The sequence below is a fragment of the Rattus norvegicus genome (genome assembly GCF_036323735.1).
Source record: "Rattus norvegicus strain BN/NHsdMcwi chromosome Y unlocalized genomic scaffold, GRCr8 chrY_unlocalized_6, whole genome shotgun sequence".
Lineage (NCBI taxonomy): Eukaryota > Metazoa > Chordata > Mammalia > Rodentia > Muridae > Rattus > Rattus norvegicus.
Genome location: NW_026947409.1, coordinates 1,350,379 through 1,373,162, shown reverse-complemented (window position 1 = coordinate 1,373,162; position 22,784 = coordinate 1,350,379). Strand labels below are relative to the sequence as shown.

General features: G+C 36.2%; 1 long non-coding RNA gene across 1 annotated transcript; it reads right to left on the bottom strand.

Annotated features, from left to right (window-relative positions):
- Positions 1-14,443: 14,443 nt before the first annotated feature.
- Positions 14,444-21,555, bottom strand: LOC134484772 (uncharacterized). The gene is made up of 3 exons (XR_010062545.1): positions 21,326-21,555; positions 15,469-15,574; positions 14,444-14,775 (listed from the first exon to the last, which is right to left on the bottom strand). It is a non-coding gene; the product is annotated as an uncharacterized LOC134484772 (long non-coding RNA).
- Positions 21,556-22,784: the final 1,229 nt, after the last annotated feature.

Here is a 22,784-nt window from a genome sequence, read left to right as displayed (position 1 = left end):
TGACCTCTCTGTGACTCCACCCCCCAACAGCTGAGAGAAATAAGTGTAAAGATTCACCACCAAACAAGAGCTGGAGCTTGGGGAGTCTTTAAAAAATAAGGTGAAGAATCAAGGCCCAGATGATATGTGGGACTCCACAGCAAGACCAGTAGAGTCAACTCACAGTGACACTTGGGTCTGCCAAAGACTGAACCACCAACCAGAGAGTGAACATAGACTGAACCTGAGCTCCCAGGACATAGGTAGCAAATGTGTAGCTTTGTCTTTTTATAAGTGCCCCGGACAATGAGTGTTGGCATCCCATGAAGATGGAGCACCCATTTTGGGATGTAAAGTGAGTAAATAAATAAATGAATTTTAAAAAACAAATATCCCATCTACAGACAGCATGTTTTGGGAAGGCCCAATACTAGCTGTTCTGTACCTGCATGAAGACAAAGCCTGTGGAGTGCCTATATCCTTAGAGGGCATAATCCTTTTCATTCTCTTCTTCCATCAGAGTCCCCAAGCTCCACCGTGGTTTGACTAGATGATGCCTGCTTCTGTCTGAGTCAGCAGCTTAGTGGAATCTCACAGAGGGAAGCCATGCTAGACTGCTGTCTGCAAGCATATCAGAGTCACATTAATAGTGTAAGGGATCGGTGCTCATCCATGGGGTGGGTCTCAATCTGCAGTAACCATTGGTTGATCATTTTTCACCTTCTTCTCTATGCACAGCCCTTTCATTTCTTGTGGTCAGAATGAATTATGTGTCTAAAGTTGGTGTCTCTTTATCATTCCATTTGGGTTGCTCTCTGGCGACAGCAGATGGTTTCTTTAGGTCCATATCACTGAGACTGTGATTCTCAGCTAAGGAAACACCCATTGATTAATGGGCATCTCTTACCCCAGCTCTCTGCCTCTTTCTGGAAATCACTTCTAGCTCCCCACCCCAATCCATCTAGGCTGCTGTGTCTGGCCTCAGTATCAGAGGATGTGATCATAGAGACTGGATATGCAAGGGGAGGAGCTACCTGAGGGTTCCCCTCCTGCTCTAAAGAGAAAGGGATGGGCAAAGGATTGTGAGAGGGGTGAACTGGAGGGGGGCAGGGTGCAGCATGTAAAGTGAATAAATAAACAAATTAATGTGAAAATAACTAAGTCTACTTGAAGGTAAGAAGCAGGTGTGTGTGTGTGTGTGTGTGTGTGTGTGTGTGTGTAAGTAAGTATGTAAGTAAACTTGAAGGTAAGAGCAGTTGTGCGTGTGTCTCTGTGTGTGAGTGTGTGTGTTTCTGTTTGTATGTGTGTTTGTGTGAATATATATGAAGGTAAGAAGCAGGTTGGTGTGTGTTTAATAAATTATCACATTTGAGAAAACAGTGGTCTATGGTGAAGACAGGACAGCTTAGGAACTATTTTTACAAGAAGTGGCATTTGCTTAAGATGAAGAAATGATTTGGTGATTAATAACATTATGTGTTCTTCAAGAGAATTCAGGACCGAACCCTAGCTCCCAAGTGACAGTTCACAAGTGGCTGTAATTTCAGCATCATGGAATCTCACACCCTCTTAAACCTCCTGGACACTAGGCAAGGATGTATTGCACACACGAACAAGCAGATAAAACTCTTACATATGTACAACAAAAAGTATGAAAACAGAAGAGCAGTTCCTTTTTCACATAATTTGATTTTGGTGAATATTCATAGTGATAATCACAGTCAAATAAACACTTTACTGATCTATAATACAATCAAAGCCACTAAGGTTAATGATCACATGAGTCACTTAAAATCTATTTATTTAAAAATTTGCAATAAAATATGCAGTTATTAAATTAAAATTTTATTAATATACAATTAAACATTAGTATTCTCATATAGAGCTGAAAATAATACTTTCCACATATTTGTTTGGCTTTTATAAATATTTCAGTTTGTGGTCTGTTTGTTGTTGGTTTTTGTAGGAGTTCATTTCCAGGTATTAACCCATAAACTCTATAAACTCATACCGAATACACTACAGGAACTGAGGCTCTCTTGTGTTGAATCCAGGAAGGTTGCTCTCTGATTTCCTTCTTATCTGATCAATTTTATCTACGTACATTACAAGGATATTTTTCCTCTTGGATTCTTCCTGTTTTGTAAAGCTGATAGTTGTTAGCTGATAAGTGGAGATTATTTAATATTTAAAGATCATTTTTGAATGATATTTCCTGATGTCTGCATTATCAATGTTGTAGATTTTCAAATGCATGGCCATATGAACAGCTATTCAGGGACTGAACATGCCTTATAACTCCTGTTGTTTTGACTCTTTGAAAGAAGAAATCAGAAAAGGATGGTGATTGGGTTAAGGGAATCTGTGGGGGAAAACAGGAAAAATGACAGCATTTGAGACATAAATAAATTAATAATATGAATCAATACAAAAAATAAAGCAGAATTCAAACAATACAGGAAAAGGAGATTTAATTGATTGGAAACAGTATGGTTTTATATCGTAACCTAATTACTAAATTTTATATACTTTAATCAATCTAATGACTAATTCTCAAAAAATTAGAAAATTGAAAAAAATGTTAAAAGTAATTTTGTAGGTTGATCAAATCATAATAACAATGTTTCTAGAACTGTACACTATCTATGCCCATTTTCAATCCAGAAATCCAGTTGACATTTAGTTATTACATATCTTATGTTATTCTATTCTGTGATAATTCATTACTATTTTTATCTTATGTGACTACACCTTTGAAGAAAAATACTTTGCTGAAATGTCTCTGAATTTGGATTTGTCCAGTTGTTTTTCTCTTATAGGTTGAGATTATATGTATTTGACACAGATACCAAAAAGTGTTTTTTGCTTTACTTATCACAGTTATACATTAGGAGGATGCCTGTCATCTTAACAACACCCAATTATGTAGCAATGAAATTATTTTAAATTATTTTCCTTTCATAGTTAAAATATTTTAATGTATTTTCTTTTGTAATTCTTTTTAAAGTAATAGAAATAATAGGAGAATTACTTAATGCCTGTGGAAAGACTGTATGTCTCTTCAAAACTTTAGGACTTGTTTGTAGCATCTCAGTCATTTTTTTAACCAACATTTTGACCTGAATGGTCCTTACTGCTTATAAGTACACTCAGAACAATGAGTCCGAGGAGAATATAATTATTGTCTTTCTGGTTGGGTGACTCATGCCTAAAACAATACTGTAGTTTTAGTGTCATGGTGATTTTTTTAATGTGTTCCATATTTTCAGCACACTTAAATGGAATTTTATTTTTGTTTCAATATATTTCTAAAGACTCAAATTCTAATTTTACGTTATTTCATTTTCTTGTTTAATAGCAACCTGAATCTAATTATCTGACACTAGCCGGCTTTTCTATTTGTATTCTGTCACTTGTAAACCCACATCAATTCTTGTATAATGTGTTCATGCATGCTTGTTTGTGTGTGTGTGTGTGTGCGTGTGTGTGTGTTTGTGTGTGAGTCTGTGCATGTGTGTATGTGTGTGTTTATCTGAAACTATGATATTTATGTTGAGAAACATCTGGCTGAAATTCTTTACCACTGCCCTATAGATCAAAAAGTGGGGGAAAGACTACTCCTGTTCTAAGATCATAGGGCCTGGGTGCCCAGAAATGAAGTAGGGACTGACCAAATGTTACACAAAGCAGAGCCTAACAATTCACTGTCCCGAGAACTACTTAGCAGTTCCAGTCCAATGCAATGAATTTACATGTACTGAGGAATATGGAATTGTAGCACAATGAGTTGAGATCATTTACAAACAATTTGTGGAAGATTTCCAAATAGCTAAGAATGGGTACAGAGAATTTTCAAGGACCCTGAGACATTAACATGTGGTTTAAACGCTGCCCGGATGAAAACATTTAAGTACTGGACTAATCTACTAAAGTAATTTAGTAGCAAACATATATTACAATTGTTTGCAATTAAGCATGGTGGGGAACAAAGGGAACACACTAAAACAAAGTTATGTTTCTAAAAGTTTGTTTCAAGACAGAAAGAAAGACCAAAGGGATTTTGTTTTGTTTTGTTTTCACAGACTTTGCATCTTTTTAAAAAGCACTTTGGGATCTTTAATTACCTTCTTATTATCAGAACTTTCATCAGACCCAGAGTTCTTCTCAGTGCTGCCTTGACTTCTTGGTTCATTAAGGTATACGTGATGGGGTTCAGCATGGATGTCACAGTGGTATGGAAGATGAGCAAGAATTCATCAACTCCTTGTGTGTGGTTAGATTTGGGTCTCAAGTAGTTTTGTCCCAACCCTACAAGGCAACCTATTCCCCATGAAAAAAATGTCAAATGGACACATACCTCATGACTCATTTGGGTTGAATAGTGAAGTGGGGCCATACAGTGGCCAAAGGCCATGGCTGCCAATAGGCAGCACTTTGTTATACCTAAAATTGTGAAGAACAACATCTGTGTGACACATCCCTCCAGAGAGATTACTCAGATCTCACTTACAAGGCTCTCCATAAATTGTGTATGACAGAGACAGTGTAAACAATTTCCAGGATACATAAGTTCGCCAGAAAGAAGTACATGGCAGTGTGTAGAGATGGACTAATGTAGATAGCAAAGGATATGGGAGCAGAATGAGGGTGAACAGGATGAAGCATTCTCCAGGAATCTCAAAGTATTTGACAGACAAGCCCTTTTCCTGCCACAAAGAGCAATTGACACAATTGAAACTCATATCCTGGAAGATAGCAGTAAGCCATTAGAAGGATTCTTGCAGATGAAAGATATTAATTTTTTAATACTTTTAGATACTCACTTACATCAGAGTCAAAGTCTTTCTCTGTAGTCACAAAAATCAAAGCATAGAAGTGATTTATTATCATAGATTTTCATATCTAATACTTTCTTTCTTAACACCAGGGGATTTTCCAAAGTGTGCTAAGCATTGAGCCAAGTGTCCAAATATTTACAAAGATGGTGCACACTTGTAGTTGTGGCACTAATGAAGCTCAGGCAGAAGCTTTACCATGGGTCTGAGTTTAGATTCACATGCTGTATAGGCAATCATTCAAATTAAGGTAAAGAAAACCTTTACTTTATCTCATTTTTTTACCCATTCTTATCATTAACTAGTTATCAATATTATGCAGAAAAACAGATCAACCCACTCACTACTATGCTTACTTGTTGCCACAGTTATAGTCTCTCCAACCACCCTGTGTGTGTGTTGGGCCCCGATTATTCTCTGATTGCTATGATGAATATTCAAACCCACACAGTAAAGGTATCATTTCCTCAAGACTCATTATTTTTGAAGATAAAGTAAAATCAAATAATCATTTGATAAATAAATGATTACTGGTTTTAATACATAGAAAAGGCAAGGCACATCTCGATGTCTGCACAGTAACGAGGTAGTCAGAGAAGCTTTTTAAGGTGTGTAAAATGAGCCTTGAAAGTGAAGAAGGATCAAGCAAACAACACCATACCACTCATGCCACAACCTTCAATATGACAGCTGGTATTTGTAACTGAATAGTTCCTGTCTCTTTATTGAACATGTTATCTTAGCAGGAGTATCACTGTGTAGGCATGAAATTTCTGTTTTCTTAATATTGTTCATGATATTCTATCAATCAAACTATAGATTTAAATAAATAAAAAATAATAAAATATGTGTTGTCTTCATATATAGTCTAGGCTAACCTGAAATTCCTAATTTCGTCCCTCAGACTCTTGAATGTGAGTATTCTAAGAGCAAACATGATGCCTGGCTTGATAAGAATTCCGTCCTATTCTTTCATCTCAACATCTTAGAATTCCACCAAACTACCTGTATTTCTGTACACATAGTATGTATGCAGTTCCTTCTTCTTTGCTCACTTTTGCATATGGCACCTGCTGTGTGCTTACTTACATGGAAAATTGTTCAGTTCCAGTACAGCCTTGTTTGTTTTCAAATATAATTCTTCGCTTCCAAAGTCAAATGTGGGTTTCAGTATTTCCAAATTATTAATAAATAAACATGTTACCTATGGACATAAATATCATATAAGACACACACACACACACACACACACACACACACACTTGTATAGTTACACTTTGTTATTCACAATGTAACTGCTAAAGTAGCTCTGTTAGCACTTTGGTGGTGACTACTTTTCATCTTTTTCACATTGTAGCCTTATACGAAGACTGAATATGGACTGCAAAGTTCTTATCATTATGTTTACCATCCTTATTAATCTCTGACCTCTCATGTAATGAGAAGCTCCAGTGTTTAGCATAGTTTTGTTCCTTGGGGATTCTGCCTGTCCCTTCCCATTATATCTTCTGAAGATCAGTCTCATGTCCCTCAAATATTGGAATGTGGCAAACTCATTTTTCTCCCAGTCTGATAACTTTTCCTTTCACATGAGATGTCCTTTTCTGTTTTAAGGAGTGTATATGTCTTTGTGGAAGTTTGGGTTTTCTTGCCAAAAGATAAACCACTTTTTTTCTGACAAGAGTAGTTTAGGAGATATCACCATCCTCTTAGGCTCTCTCTCTATTCACCTGTATAATGAAATGTCTGAGCTATGTGAGTAGATCTGCACATAGTTGATCCACAAATCAAATGTGGGTTTCAGTATTTCCAAATTATAAATAAATAAACATTACACCTATGTACATAAATACAATATAAGACACAAACACACACACACTCACACACACACACACAACACACACACACACTCTTATGCCACATACACAAGTGTTCCTATATATTCATGCAGAGACTGAGACACAGAGAAACACAATAGAATAAGAGCACGTAGAGATTGTACATGAATTAAAACAATGAAGGATAATAGTATTTGTTTACATCCTGCTTCACCATTTGGTCACTTATAAACATGGCTAAAAAAAAAATGTATTCCCCATGAGTTTTCTTCTGTGTGAATAAGTTAATTTCCCAAATCACTTAAGTTGATTGGGTGTGGAATGCATGTCAGCTACATGGTTCATGAGCATGTATGCATGTCTACACACAAACATTTAGTTTTACTCTTGTGTACACTGCATTTTGGGAAATTTTTCTCCATAATACATAATTTTCCTTTCTATTCACTAATTGATCACTAGATTAATTTTCTATTGATCTTAATTAAAAACACAGCTCCCCAAAACAAGAACAAAAAAAATTAAAACAATAAATGGTTTTCTCAGGAGTGCAGGGGACATAGTCAGTTATAAGAGCTTATTAGATCTATTAGATTAGATCTGACCCAATCAAGCAAAATTTATAAAAATCTAAATGTAGAGAAGATAGGGTTAGACTTAAAGCTCTGACAATTATGAAGCAGGAATGGTGTTGTACATACTTGACCTCTCAGTGGACTCTGCTCTTGTAAAAAAAATGCTGGAATGCTTAGGATTCTATTGTGATGCATTTCACACTTATTTGGATGTACTTTAAATATTTCTCCACATTAAATTAAAACAAACAAACAAAAACAAATAAACAACAATCCCACAGCCAACACAGAAAATGACTACATTTTTTAATTTGAAATATTTTAAAGCAACTTCCTTTTCATTAGTAGATTCTTTATTTGTATAGGTAGCTCTCTAGTTAGAGAGTGAGTCCTTGCCTCTTCCAGTTAAATTTCCAGAATATCAACTCAAGAACCAGAATGTTATATTTACATTTGGATTTGTTCGATAAAAATGATTAATGAGAAATCCTGAGGATTCATAAAAGAAATCTTACTAAAGCTAAAAGCACACATTGCACCTGACATGATAATAGTAGGAGATTGCAACACCCCACCCTCATCACTGGAGAGATCCTAGAAACAGAAATTAAACAGAGATGTGGAGAAAGTAATAGAAGTTAAAAAACATATGGATTTAACAGATATTTATAGAACATTCCATCCTAAAAAATAAGAATATACATTCTTCTCATAACCTCAGGGAACTTTCTTCAAAATTGACCACATAATTGGTCCCTCAACAGACCTTAACAGATACAGGGAAATAGAAATAATCCCAGACATTCTATCAGATCACCACACACTAAGACTGGTCTTCAACAATAACAATATTGACAGAAAGCCCACATATACACTGAAGTTTAAAAATGCTTTACTCCATGACAACATGATCAAGGAAGAAATAAAGAAAGAAATTAAAGACTTCTTAGAACTCAATGAATAATGAAGATACAACATTCCCAACATATGTGATAGATTGAAAGAAGAGCTAAGAGGGAAACTTATAGCTCTGAGTGCTTGTGAAAAGAAACAAGAGAGAGAATATGTCAGGAGCTTGATAGCACATGTAAAAGCTCTAGAACAAAAAGAACTAAGTAAAGCCAAGGGGGGTAGAAAGCAGGAAATTATCAAACTCAGAGCTGAAATCAACAAAGTAGAAATGAAAAGGACGATACAAAAGCAGGAACTTTTTCTTTGAGAAAAGCAATAAGATAGATAAACCCTTAGCCAAACTAATCAGAGTTCAAAGTGATTGTACTCAAATTAACAAAATCAGAAAGGAAAACGGAGACACAAGAACAGAATCTGAAGTAATTTAAAAAAATCATCAGATTCTACTATAAAAGCCTATATTCAACAAAACTGCAAAATCTGGAGGAAATGGACAATTTAGTAGACAGATAACAGGTAGCAAAGAAAATCCGGAATAAATAAACTATCTAAACAACCCCATAACTCCTAAAGAAATAGAAGCAGTTATTAAAAGTCTCCCAACCAAACAGAGCCCAGGTCGAGATGGGTTCAGTGTAGAATTCTATCAGACCTTCTTAGAAGACATCATACTAAAACTGTCCAAACTCTTCCACAAAATTGAAACAGACAGCGCACTACCACATTCCTTATATGAATCCAGAATTACTCTTATACCTAACCCACAAAAAGACTCAGCACAGAAAGAGGACTTCAGACCAATTTCCCTTATGGATATTGATGATAAAATACTCAATAAAATTCTTGCAATCTGAATATTACAACACATCAAAAAAATCATCCATCATGATCAAGTAGACTTGAAACCAGGGATGGAAGGATGGTTTAATATAGGATAATTCATAAATGTAATCCAACATGTAAACAAACTCAAAGATAAGGAGAACATGGTAATTTCATTAGATAGTGAGAAAGCATTTGACAAAATTCAACAACCCTTGTGGATAAAAGTCCTGGAAAAATCACGAATTGAAGGCTCATATAAAAACATAGTGTAAGAAATATACAGCAAACCTGTAGCTAACAACAAACTAAATGGAAAGAAACTTGAAGCAATCCCACTAAATCAGGGACTAGACAAGGCTGCCCAACTCTCTCCCTACTTATTCAAAACAGGACTCCATGTCAGAGCCAGAGAATTCAGACAGCAAAAGGGGGACAAAGGGATTCAAATTGGAAGGGAACATATCAAAATATCACTATTGGCAGATGATATGATAGTATACACTTAAATGACCCCAAAAGTTCCACCAGAGAACTTCTTAACCTGATAAATAACTTCAGCAAAGTGACAGGGTATAAAATTAACCCACACATAACAGTAGCCTTCCTCTCCTCAATGAATAAACAGGCTTAAAAAGGAAAAAATGAAATCACACACTTCACAATAGTCCCAAATAATATAAAATATCTTGGTGTAAATTTAACCAAGAAAGTGAATGATCTGTATGATAAGAAATTCAAGTATCTGAAGAAGGAAATTGAGGACAATCTCAGAAGACAGAAAGAGCTTCCATGCTCATGGATTGACAGGATTAATATAGTAAAGATGACCATTTTACCAAAAGCAATGTACACATTCAATGCAATATCCATCAAAATTCCTACGTACTTCTTTAATAGAGATAGAAACAGCATTTGCAAATTCATGTGGAATAAGAAAAAGCCAGGATATTTAAAACTATCCTCAACAATAAAAGAACTTCACAATAAAAGAACTGGCGTAATCATCACCCTTGAACTCAAGCAGTATAACAGAGCAATAGTGATAATTACTGCACGGTATTGGTAAAGAGACAGATGGATAGACCAGTGGAATAGAATTGAAGACCCAGAAATAAACCCACACACCTATCATTTGATATTTGGCAAAGTAGATAAAACCATCCAAAGAAGTAACATAGCATTTTCCAAAAAGAGTGGTGGTTCAATTGGAAGTCAGCATGGAAAAGAATGGAAATTATCCCATTTTTATGACCATGTACTAAGCTAAAGTTCAAGTAAATCAAGGACCTCCACATCAAACCAGATACACTCAAACTAATAGAAGAAAAGGTCGGAAAGAGTCTTGAACTCATGGGCACTGGAGAACATTTCCTGGACAAAACACCAGTGACTTATGATTTAAGATCAAGAATTGACAAATAGGACCTCATAAAACAGCAAAGCTTCTGTACAGCAAAAGATACTGTCATTAGGACAAATCTATAATCAACAGATTGGGATAAGATTTTTACCAATCCTATATCTGGTAGCTGGTAATATCCGGAATATACAAAGAACTTAAGAAGTAAGGCACTAGAAAGCAAAAATTCCCTATAGAAAATGGGGTACAGTGAATTACAAAACATTCTCAGCTGAAGGTTATCAAATGGCCAAAAAACAACTAAATAAATGTTCAACATCCTTAGTCATCAGGGAAATTAAAATCAAAACAAATCTGAGATTCCACGTCACATCAGTCAGAATGGCTAAGATATAAATCTCATGTGACAGGAGATGCTGGTGAGGATGTGGATAAAGAGGAAGACTCCACCTTTGTTGGTGGGATTGAAGACTGGTACAACTCTTTTGAGGTTCCACAGAAAATTGGACATTCCATGACCTGAGGACCCAGCTATACCTCTCTTGGGCATATACCCAAAAGTTGGTCCAACATACAACAGAGAAATATATTCGACTATGGTCATAGCAGACTTATTTAAAATAGGCAGAAGCTGGAAAGAACCCAGATGCACTTCAACAGAGGAATGGATACAAAAATTGGTACATCTGCAGTACAGAATATTACTCAGCTATCAAAACAATGACTTCATGAAATTCATAGGAAAATGTTATAAACTAGAAAATATCATCTGGAGTGAGGTTACTCAATCACAGAAAAACACACTTGATATGCATTCATTGATAAGTAGATATTATCCAAAAAACTTGAATTACCCATCATGCAATACACAGACCACATGAAACTCAGGAAGGATGACCAAATGCAGATGCTTCACTCCTTCTTTAAAAGGGGAACCAAAATACCCATGGGAGGGGATAAGGAGGCAAAGTTTATTACAGAGACTGAAGGACCTGCTTTTCAGAGCCTGTCCCACATGTAGCCCATACATATTCAGACACGAAAACTAGATAAGATGGATGAAGCTAAGAAGTGCAGGCTGACAATAACTGGATATTGATCCCTCCTGAGAGACATAGACAGTATATGTCAAATACAGAGGCAAATGCCATCTGCAAACCAGTGAATCAAGTACCAGACCTGTGTTGTAGGAATTAAAGAAAGGATTGAAAGATCTGAAGGGATTTGCAACCCCATTATAATTACCATGCTAACCAACCAGATCTTCCTGGTACCAAACCACTATACATGGACTGATCCATGGTTCCAAATGGATGTAGAAAAGGAATACAATGGAATGAGATACAATGGAATGAGAAAGTCTTGTTTCTGCCAAAGTTGGAGCCCCACTGTAGGGGAATGTGGGGAGGCATGGGAGGGCGTGGGTGGGAATGTGAACCCCTTATAGAAGGGTAGGGGGAAAGGTTAAGGGGCTTATGGACTGAAAAACAGGGAAGGGAATAACATTCAAAATGTAAGTAGGAAATAGCCAACAAGGAGAGAGAGAGAGAGAGAGAGAGAGAGAGAGAGAGAGAGAGAGAGGGAGGGAGGGAGATCAGGGAGGGGAAAGAGGAGGTGGGTGAGGGAGAGGGGTAGGGGGAAAGGGAGAGGAGAAGGAGGAGGAGGAGGAGGAGGAGGAGGAGGAGGAGGAGGAGTTGAAAAAGAAAGAAAACTAAACTTTCATTCTTCCCCATCCCCTCTCTTCCTCAGGTGTTGTTTAGTCGATCATGTTAGTGAGAGGTTATGAGTGTAATTTCTCGTGTTACTTTGAGACACCATCTCATAGTAAAATTAGTCTCTTACAATCTTCTCGCCCCCTCTTCTGTAATGTTCCTCAGCCTTGAATCAAGTGACATTTTGTTAATAGAGCCTTGAGACTGGATTTGAAGTTTCTCTCCTGCTTTTTGATTGGCTGGGATTTTTTTTCTTACCCCCTTTACCCCCATTTTATTTTATTTTTTTTTGTTTTTTTATTTTTTTATTTTTATTTTTTATGAACTTGAGTATTTCTTATATACATTTCAAGTGTTTTTCCCTTTCCCGGTTTCCGGGCAAACATCCCCCTCCCCCCTCCCCTTCCTTATGAGTGTCCCCCTCCCAACCCTCCCCCCATTGCCGCCCTCCCCCCATAGACTAGTTCACTGGGGGTTCAGTCTTAGCAGGACCCAGGGCTTCCCCTTCCACTGGTGCTCTTACTAGGATATACATTGCTACCTATGGGGTCAGAGTCCAGGGTCAGTCCATGTATAGTCTTTAGGTAGTGGCTTAGTCCCTGGAAGCTCTGGTTGCTTGACATTGTTGTTCATATGGGGTCTCGAGCCCCTTCAAGCTCTTCCAGTTCTTTCTCTGATTCCTTCAATGGGGGTCCTATTCTCAGTTCAGTGGTTTGCTGCTGGCATTCGCCTCTGTGTTTGCTGTATTCTGGCTGTGTCTCTCAGGAGCGATCTACATCCGGCTCCTGTCGGTCTGCACTTCTTTGCTTCATACTCTAATTGGGTGGCTGTATATGTATGGGCCACATGAGGGGCAGGCTCTGAATGGGTGTTCCTTCAGTCTCTGTTTTAATCTTTGCCTCTCCCTTCCCTGCCAAGAGTATTCTTTTTCCTCATTTAAAGAAGGAGTGAAGCATTCACATTTTGACCATCCGTCTTGAGTTTCGTTTGTTCTAGGGATCTAGGGTAATTCAAGCATATGGGCTAATAGCCACTTATCAATGAGTACATACCATGTATGTCTTTCTGTGATTGGGTTAGCTCACTCAGGATGATATTTTCCAGTTCCTACCATTTGCCTACGAATTTCATAAATTCGTTGTTTTTGATAGCTGAGTAATATTCCATTGTGTAGATGTACCACATTTTCTGTATCCATTCCTCTGTTGAAGGGCATCTGGGTTCTTTCCATTTTCTGGCTATTATAAATAAGGCTGCGATGAACATAGTGGAGCACGTGTCTCTTTTATATGTTGAGGCATCTTTTGGGTATATGATTGGCTGGGATTTTTACTGTGATCTTTGCTGCAGAGACTGTAATTAATTCTGTATATAAGGACACATGGCTATGATTGTTGTTAGGTATGATACTGGCTTTAGTATGTAAGGGGCTGTACATTCTCCCCCATAACCACAGCTTCAATAACCTTATATATGTGGATAAACTACCAGTACCATCCATGTTCACTGAACAGGACTTAAGCAAAATTAGAGAGCTGTTGGCTATCACCAAGCTATTCATGCCACTGCACTGCCTTTGTGGCTATCCTGCCATGTGCTTGGCAAATCTTCCTGTATAAGAATATTGGCTTTCTGATAGGCAGGAGAATGGTAAAGATAAATTTCATTTTAACATATCAAAGGAAATTGAATTTTTTCCTGCTGTAGCACGTTTAATTAATTGAAGCAAAAAAATCTACTTACTTGATGTTATGGAAATATCATTTAACAATATAATCTTAACTCCTTTTAAATGATTAAAAGTCACATGTAGTTGGTAGCTGTCATACTGTATAAAATTGGCATCAGTATTGGGACAATGAAATATTCTCTGTTTTATGCAAATACATAGTAATAATGAACAAAATTATGTACCAAGGTTCATGCTGAAGGGAACTAATTACATTTATTCAATTTTATAAGATAATTTCATATTAGCTAGGTATCAAGTGCATAATAATTATGATTAAATTATTACCTAAATAATAAAATAAGCATACTAGACTTACCAACTGGACATTGAAAACAAAATATATTAGAATAATCAAAAATATTTTTTAAAACAAAATGATGGAAACATTGTATATATAAAAGCAGCCTGGAGCTATATGTCACCTTAATGTTTTACAGTGTGTTCTAGTGAGGTCCCTGAGCAGATAAAATTTTATGCCATGAAAAACCAAGAACCTAAATTTGATACCTACACATATATGTTTGGAAGATTTCCATATTCACTACATGACTTGAACACATAAAAGCTTACACAGAATATTAATAATGAGACTAATGAGAACAATAATAATAAGAAGAAAAAGAAAAACATAACTCTAGGAACATTTTAAAGAAATAATGTTTTGGCTTGGCCTTAAAATGGGAATTTCAACACATTTTCTTAGTACATTAACTATTCAAAGAAAAACTAAAAGGCTCTTATTCATTCTATATGAAAGAAAAACACATCTGATCAATTGTGTAAAGAAAGAGAGAACTGTGAACTCTAAAATTAATATAGTCATTGCAGAGGAGTGAAACAGACACTGAGCCAAGGTTCTATAAATAAACATATGGAGGATTTACTGCATAATATTAACATATTTGATCTAACACATCTTACTAAGATAAAGGAAAGAAAGCTGGAAATTGCCTGAATGTAGTCTCAGCACCTAGAATGTGGCAAGATGTCCCAAGTTCAAAGATACCCTGAAATACATGAGAAAATTATAAATAGGTTTGTTTTTATTATGTAATAAGTGTTGTAGTATTAGCTTAGAGGTTAAGAGCACTTACTACTCTCTAGAGCAAACATGTTCAGTTTCCAACACACATGAAGCCACTTGCAACCAGCTGTAAAAGCTGCTGCAGGGTATCTGACATCTTCTGGTCTCCCCAGGTGCCTGTGTTCATGTGCACAAGTTTATACACAGACATTCACACATAACAGATCATTAAAATAAAAAAAAATCATGAATGTATTTTCTGCACAAATTATGAATAGTAAGCATTCTACATAGGCAAACACAATTGATGCAAAGTAATAAGAATAGAGAAAATTAAGGATTAATTCTTACACAGTTCAGTAAGCATAAAACGCTAAACTTCACGATTGTATTGCAATGTAGATGCTTAAAAGAAACGAGCATTTGAATTTATGACTAAAAGTATTATAAAAATTATTTTATTTATTTACATTCCTGCCATTGCTCCCTCTCCAGGTCCTCTTCCACAGTTCCTCATCCCATTCCACTTCCTCCTCCCCTACTCCAAGAGGATGCTCCCCAGATCCTGCCAGTCATCCCTGGTCCCTGGGGGCTCACGTCGCTCCAGGATTAGGCCAGACCAGGCAGTCCTCTGCTATACATGTGTCAGGGTCTTGGACCAGCTCGTGTATGATACCTGGTTGGTGGCTTAGTGTCTGGGAGATCTCAGGGGTGGGGATGATTCGAGACTGTTGGTCTTCCTATAGAGGCTGCCCTCCCCTTCAGTTTCTTCAGTCCATACCCTAATTCAACAAGTGACAGAAATCAGAGACTGATACCGTTTTTAAAATATGTGCATGATTAATTTTGAATGGTATACTATGGGTTCTATCATATAAAATTGATTACAAAATGTATTTATTATAGTCTTCTGAGATGGCAATTTGGCAGTATTTATACAAGTATTACATTACTTAACAGCCTTGACATCATTCCAACAACGTGTTTTGTAATTTATACAAAATACAATGTAAATAATCAACATTGAGTACAGTGACTGAGTCAGTGTTCATGCTGATTTACAGTAATGAACTTTAGTTAATGAAAATGAAAATAATCTGAATTACATAGGTAGGCTATTATTTAAACAAAAGAGTATACTACCATTTCTTAATTGCCTGATGTTACATGAAGAATTTCCCCATGTACATGTATTCAAGATATATTGTTAAATGAAAAACAAATAACAGAATATTGCATTATGTTGTCAAATTTCATAAACAGAAGATTTACATATATCCTTTAATTTTGTCCATGTATAGTAAACCTCCAATAAGGGCAGGGGAGGCAGGTGACAGAACACTGGGAGTTTTAGGTCAATTTTAGCTATGCAAAGAGACCCAATTTTTAAAACAAATAGAGCAGACTTGAGAGAATATCTCCCAAACTTTCTTGGTGGTTACATTTAGAAGTTTTAAGAAAGCAAGTTATTCTTTGACAATTCCGTAGATGCACAACACATGTATGGAAGCCCTCTACACTCTCAACCTCATCCTCCCCAAGCAACATACCCTCTTTGTACTAAACCCTGATAGCACTTGCATATCTTTATTATTTGTTTCATAAACCCCTGGATTTAACCTGAGCCATTTCGGTGAACATGGGTGTGAAGCTATACATTTAACCACTAATAAGACACATTGGCTACATCATTTTTTTTCTCCAGCACTGTCCTTAGTTACTTTGAATAGGCAGGGTCAATATTATTTAGGATCTGTTCAGATAGATTGTGACTTCTTGAGTGTCACAACTGCATGATGTTCAGAAGACAGCAACACACAGATCTCCTTATCTCTTAATTAGCCCTTGAAAGAATCCAAGCCCTGCACTTCACATTATCTCTAAACCAGAAGTTATCTCCAATGGGTAATCATTTGAAAATGAAAACTTAATTTTCTCCAAGGGAATCTCACTGGGTACAAAAATTAAATTTAAGTTTAGACTGTGTATAAAGCACTAAGGGAACTCAACCTTATCTTTGGAGGTTCCTTGTCTCATAATGGGTCAGGACTTTTTCTTCATGATTTCTTCTTCCTTATGTTATTTGTTTATGTATCTATTAATTGTTACTCTGTATGTTTTGTGTATATATTTTCCTGGTTTTATGTTTCCATAGAATTCCTGAGTGTGTGATTGGAAGTCTGGGTCCCTGTGTCTGTACCTAATTCTTGTACCTTGTACTGGTTCTTTTCTATCTGCTTGTTTTGTTCTACTCCAGTTCATTAACTTGCATTTTATTTTTATCGCTGAGATGACTGTTTGTTTTCTAGTGAGAGTCGGAAGAATGTAGATAAAGATGACAGGAGAGGAATAGAAGAAGGAGGGAATAGAGGGAAGGCAAGTCATAACTCAAATATATTGCATGAATAAGTCTAATTTTAAGAAAATAATTTTAAAACATACTTTCTAGGGCCTGTCTGCGCCATTTTCACAAATTTTAAACCCTTTCCAAGGCACAGAAAATGATTTTTTTACAGCCAATCTGGGACTGCCACTATGGGAGTGAAGCCTCTATAGAGATGCAAGAATGCAGTAGGAGAGTCTATAAATGCTTCCAGAGACATCAATCCACTGAGGTTCAGTGGGAGTTTCACATGATGGTTGTTACAATTTTTTAAATGGAAGATATACATTCAGTTTTCATGAAACTCTTCAAGATCGAATTAAAAATTGTATGGGATACAATCATGGCATAGGTTTGTTCCTTTGAAATTTTCAAAATTAACCCAAATAATACTAAAATGCCATAAGTAAATCAGAACATATTGTATCCTATGCCCATGTCAACATGACAATTAAGAAATAGAAGTAGATGTGTATCAGTGGATAAAATCTCTTTCTGTAGAGGCACTATAATATTTCTGGGACAATTTCATTTTGTTGGTAGATGGGTTAAATCAAAGTCTGATAATGAAGACCTTGCTGTAAAAGACCATTCTATTACTAAGGGACTCTCAAACCCTGTAGTATAGAATGCTAGCATTTCATTCAATCATCTGAAGCAACTTTGGCAATGTCTTTATGACATTAAAATGACTGCAGAGCAGTTAGTGTTCATCAGTATCTCTTCTTCAAGCAGAATACTTCTCATTTCATCTTTGGTGTAACAAAAAATTCCAAATTCAATTTCATGTAAATTGGATGATGATGGTGATGATGATGTTGATGGTGGTGGTGGTGGTGGTGGTGGTGGTGGTGGTGATAGTGGTGGTGGTGAAGATGATGAAGAAGAAGTCAGAAAACGATATTTTGGAACAGTGAACAAAGCCCATACTATTTTCAGTGTTTTCCCTATCTTTAGTGTGTCTATGTTCAACACTGAAACATAATCTATTGTAAGTGCTAGGTTGGTAAGGAAGCTAGGTTTAAGCTCATCAATAGTTCACAAAACACCAGAAGAGAAAGCAAAATTTGTCATGAGAAATTATATATATATATATATATATATATATATTCTCACAAGAAACACTTATCATAACCATAGCAATGAAACAATATAATATTGTGAAGCACCTAATTGCCTTTCAGAGTTTAGCTAATTAATATAAAGTGATCATGTACAGAGTACAATCCCTGGCTGTCAGGACCAAAGCCCAAGGATTTTAGATTTTGTTGTCCTAGGATTTTAAAAATGAATGACATAATTGATGGCAATTTGCAACTCTAAAAATCTTACCATATAAGTCACAAAGACACCATAATATATGCTATGTATCAGGTTAGAACCTTTATATTCATATTTATTCAGAGTTTCAAAGAGTAAAATTGTTGAGGTTAGGAACGGGACATTTTTTTGGTTTGCATTTACTTCTATAGTGTGCAGTTTGGTTTTGTGGATCATTACACAGTGTTTCATTTTATTTTATTTGAACAGGTGATATAAGTTAACTGTACAGATTAATGAGCCTCAGTTTGATATTTCAATAATGCAGACAGCATGCACTAAACCAGTGTAACTACATTTTTTCACTGACTTTTCTGCAACTTAACAAAAGTTAGGATACTCTATTCTACTTTTACGGAAAAATGACTTCCATAGGATATAAAAAATCCTCAATATATTTTCAGAACTTTTTTTCTTATTTTAGAATTTTTATTTATTCTTCACACATGTTTGCAATTAGATCACACCAATCCTTAACTTTGTTCTACTCTCTCTGGATTCATTCCCTTTCCAGCTACATGTCCTTTATATTTTCCTGTTTTATTTTCTTTATAATCCAATGGTTCACTGAGTACTGCCTGCTGGGATCTTCCCTCATTCATTGTCTTAATTGTGTACATGATTGTTTTCCAAATCCATTTTCTGTAATAATTTTGGCTACAAAAGTGGCCTAGCTATATAATGAGTATAACAGTGTAAATATTGTGGACCTACTTCAAATGATAAACACCCAAATCCTTATTTATTCACAAAATTACCAGACATCAGTAAATCAGAGGAGAACATGGACTATAGAATTTGGTTCTCTAGTCCAATTTGATATCAATTCTGCACTATCTACCTTACTGTGTTCCCATGGTCAGACTTGAGTGTTGTGGATATTTTACCATGATTTATTCTTCAGGAAGAATAAGATACAGGAGGAAAAACAGGGAGAGGAATGGCTTGAGGTCCATTTAAACCTCAACTCAATATGTTCATTAGTACAGGAGAGAGTTTATTTGGCATTGTCCTTTGTGTATTCTACATTCTTGACTTAGTTGCACAGAATCTATGTGAAAATTCTACCTATCCCCGTAGCATTAGGAGCCACACAAAGGAGAATATATATATATATATATATATATATATATATATATATATATATATATATATATATATATATATATATATATCACCAAAACTGGATAAGATTGATGAATCTAATAAGTGCATTCTGCCAGAAACCAGATATAGATATTTTCTGAGAGACAGAGCTAGAACATATTATATACAAGAAATGTGTTTATGTAAAAATCTAAAAATAAAAAATAAAATTTTCTTCTACCCTGCTAACTCTGGAACCTAAGTGTCGGAAATTCTCTGCTAGATATCTTGGCAGAAACACAATCCCTCTCCTGCTGCACAGTGTTTCATGACATTACACACTTTCCTATACTCAAACCCTCACATAAAAAACATACAACACAATAATCTTTGATCCAGTTGATTAGATATAATAGCCCACTTAAACATACAAAGCCAGGTACCATACATCCCTTAAAAACATTAACAACGACCTGTAAATACACAGTGCAGAATCTTAAATTCACATACCATGGCTTCTCAATCTGTCATCTTCCTTTCTCTCTTTTTTCCTCTAGTCTCCTCCTCTTCCTTCAAATATCTCTCCTGCCCATTCTTCCTTCTCCTCCAATGATAACCCTCCTTCTCTCCTGTTCCTGCCACTCACATATACTTTACAAATTCAATGGGGTCGTGGTTCTGGTGAAGTAACCTGAATTCTGAGTACAGGACCTTCTGAGTGCAGCTGACCTTGGGGCCGGGGAATTAGCTTCGACCACAGATAACTTCAGGGCAAACCACAACATGAACCCTAGTGTCAAACCAGTGAATTGAAAATGAACTACTGTTTGCAGATTTTGAGAAAGGATTAGAAGAGATGAAGGTGCTTTCAACCCCATAAGAACAACAATGCCAATTAAACAGAGCTTTCTGGTAGTTGACCAATATTCAAAGAATATACATGAACAGACCTATTTCTCCAATGCATATGTTGTAGAGGATGGCCTTGTTGGGTTACAATGGAAGGAGAATCCTTGGTACTGCCTACGTTTGACTCCCAGTTCAAGTGAATGTCCAGGGGCAGTAAGAGAGGTTATAGTGAAAAGAGTAAGGGGACTGGTAAAGGATATTATAGTCAGGAAACTGGGAAAGGAAATAATATTTTAAATGTAAATTTACAAATTTTCAATTAAAAAAGCAATACAATTTGTTAAAAATTTAAAAAAAATGAAAGAAATAAAAGAAAAGAAATCTTCCAGTTAATCACAACTATTGACTCAGAATTTTAAAGGATCACTGTCAGGGAATGGTATTCAGAGTAATACTAGTGGAAAGACTGATATGATGTAGTCTCATCAAGAAGCACTTGTCCCTCCCAGATATCAATGCCAGACACAAACTACATCATTAGAATTCAATGCATGGAGGAGTTTTCTCTGTACTGAGGACACAATACTTGCCTTATCTTTCTTCCTTAGGACCTTTTCCTTCTTGGTAAAATGGTTAAAGCTATGAGCTCTCAGGAAAAATTATAGTGCCCTTGCCAACACGTGGATTTTGGGATAAAGAAATGAATTATATAAACTATCTGACTACCAAGAAAAATAACAAGCATGGAAGTTGAGATGCTTCTGAGAGGCCCCCAGCTCCTGATTCCATATGTGGAAATCTCAGATCAAGGCTATCTCTTCAATGAATCAACTCAACCCCTACCCAAGACTCAAGAGGATTTCCCATTGACCACGTATTTCTTCCCTTATCATACCAAGACAGAAGGCCAGCTTCATATTCCCCATGTCTGATCACTTCATCCTCTGTGTTCTCCCTCTCAAATGGCTGTATACAATATATTAAAGGCCAATTAGTGAACCCTAGAGGTCCTCAAGGGATATCTGAGAGGCGGTTGCAGTCAGGACACTTGTGACATCACAGAAGAAGCTAAGGCTTTCCAGGATACAAGAGTTATTTCAGGGAGGCCTAATGAAGTCACTGAAAACTGCCATGGTCTACCTGCTAAACAGCTTTCCTTACATTGACCAAATTTGAGGGTGACACTTTCAGGAGAGTCTCCTGTTTAAGGGTGGAAACCTTTACACACTACATCTCTCTAAAGGTAGAGATTACTCTTTGTTTCATTAGGGGTTACTTGCTCTGAATGGACAAAGTTAGGGGCTGAGCATGGCTAGAAAAGATTTAGCAACATAGAGTGGAGGAGATTCTTCTAGATAATATTTTTCCCCAGGTTCATTCCTGTGACATACAGTTCAATATCCCAGGTTTTCTCTATATCCCAAAGGACAATATTTTGCCTACAGACCTTAATTGAATGAATATTGTATTTCACTTTCTCATTGTACATTCCACGATGAGACTTTATTAATATTCCTGTATGTGCACTCAAAAATTCTGTTTCCAATTCCATTTTCAGCAAAGCAAATGACATAATGACTATAGAATTCAGTTCTCTAGTCCTATTTGATAGCAGTACTACACTATCTACTTTCCTGTGTTCCTATTGCTAGAATTAGGGTTGGATGTTTTACCGTGATTCTCTCTGAAGGCCAAACATACGATACTGGAGGATGGGCAGAAAGAAGGATGGCTTGAGGACCAGTGAAACCTCTACTTCAATAGGTTCATAAGAACTTGAGGGAGTCTATTTGGCACTGTCATTTCTGAACTCCACATTCTTGACCTAGTTGCTCAGAATCCATGTTACAATTCCACCTAACCACATACGTTTAGGATCCACCAAAAGTATATATATATAAGTCAGCCACCAAAACTAGATGAGATTGATGTAGCTAAAAAGTGCCTTCTGCCAGCAACCGTATATATATATATATATATACATATATATATATATGTATATATATATATGTATATGTATATATGTGTATATATATATATATATATATATATATATATATATGTGTGTGTGTGTATAATTTCCTGAGAGACACAGATAGATCATACCAACTACAGAAATTAATGCTAGTGGGAAATCAGTGAACTGAAACAGACCTCTTGTTGGCAAATTTTGAGAAAGGATTTCAAGAGGTAAAGGAGCTTTCAATCCCATAAGAACAAAAATGTCAATGACCCAGAGCTTTCTGGTACTAGACCAATATTCAATGAATGTACATGGACAGAGCTATTGCTCTAACTGCATGTGGCAGAGGACCTTGTTCATCACGAATGGAAGCAGAAGCTATTGGTCCTCT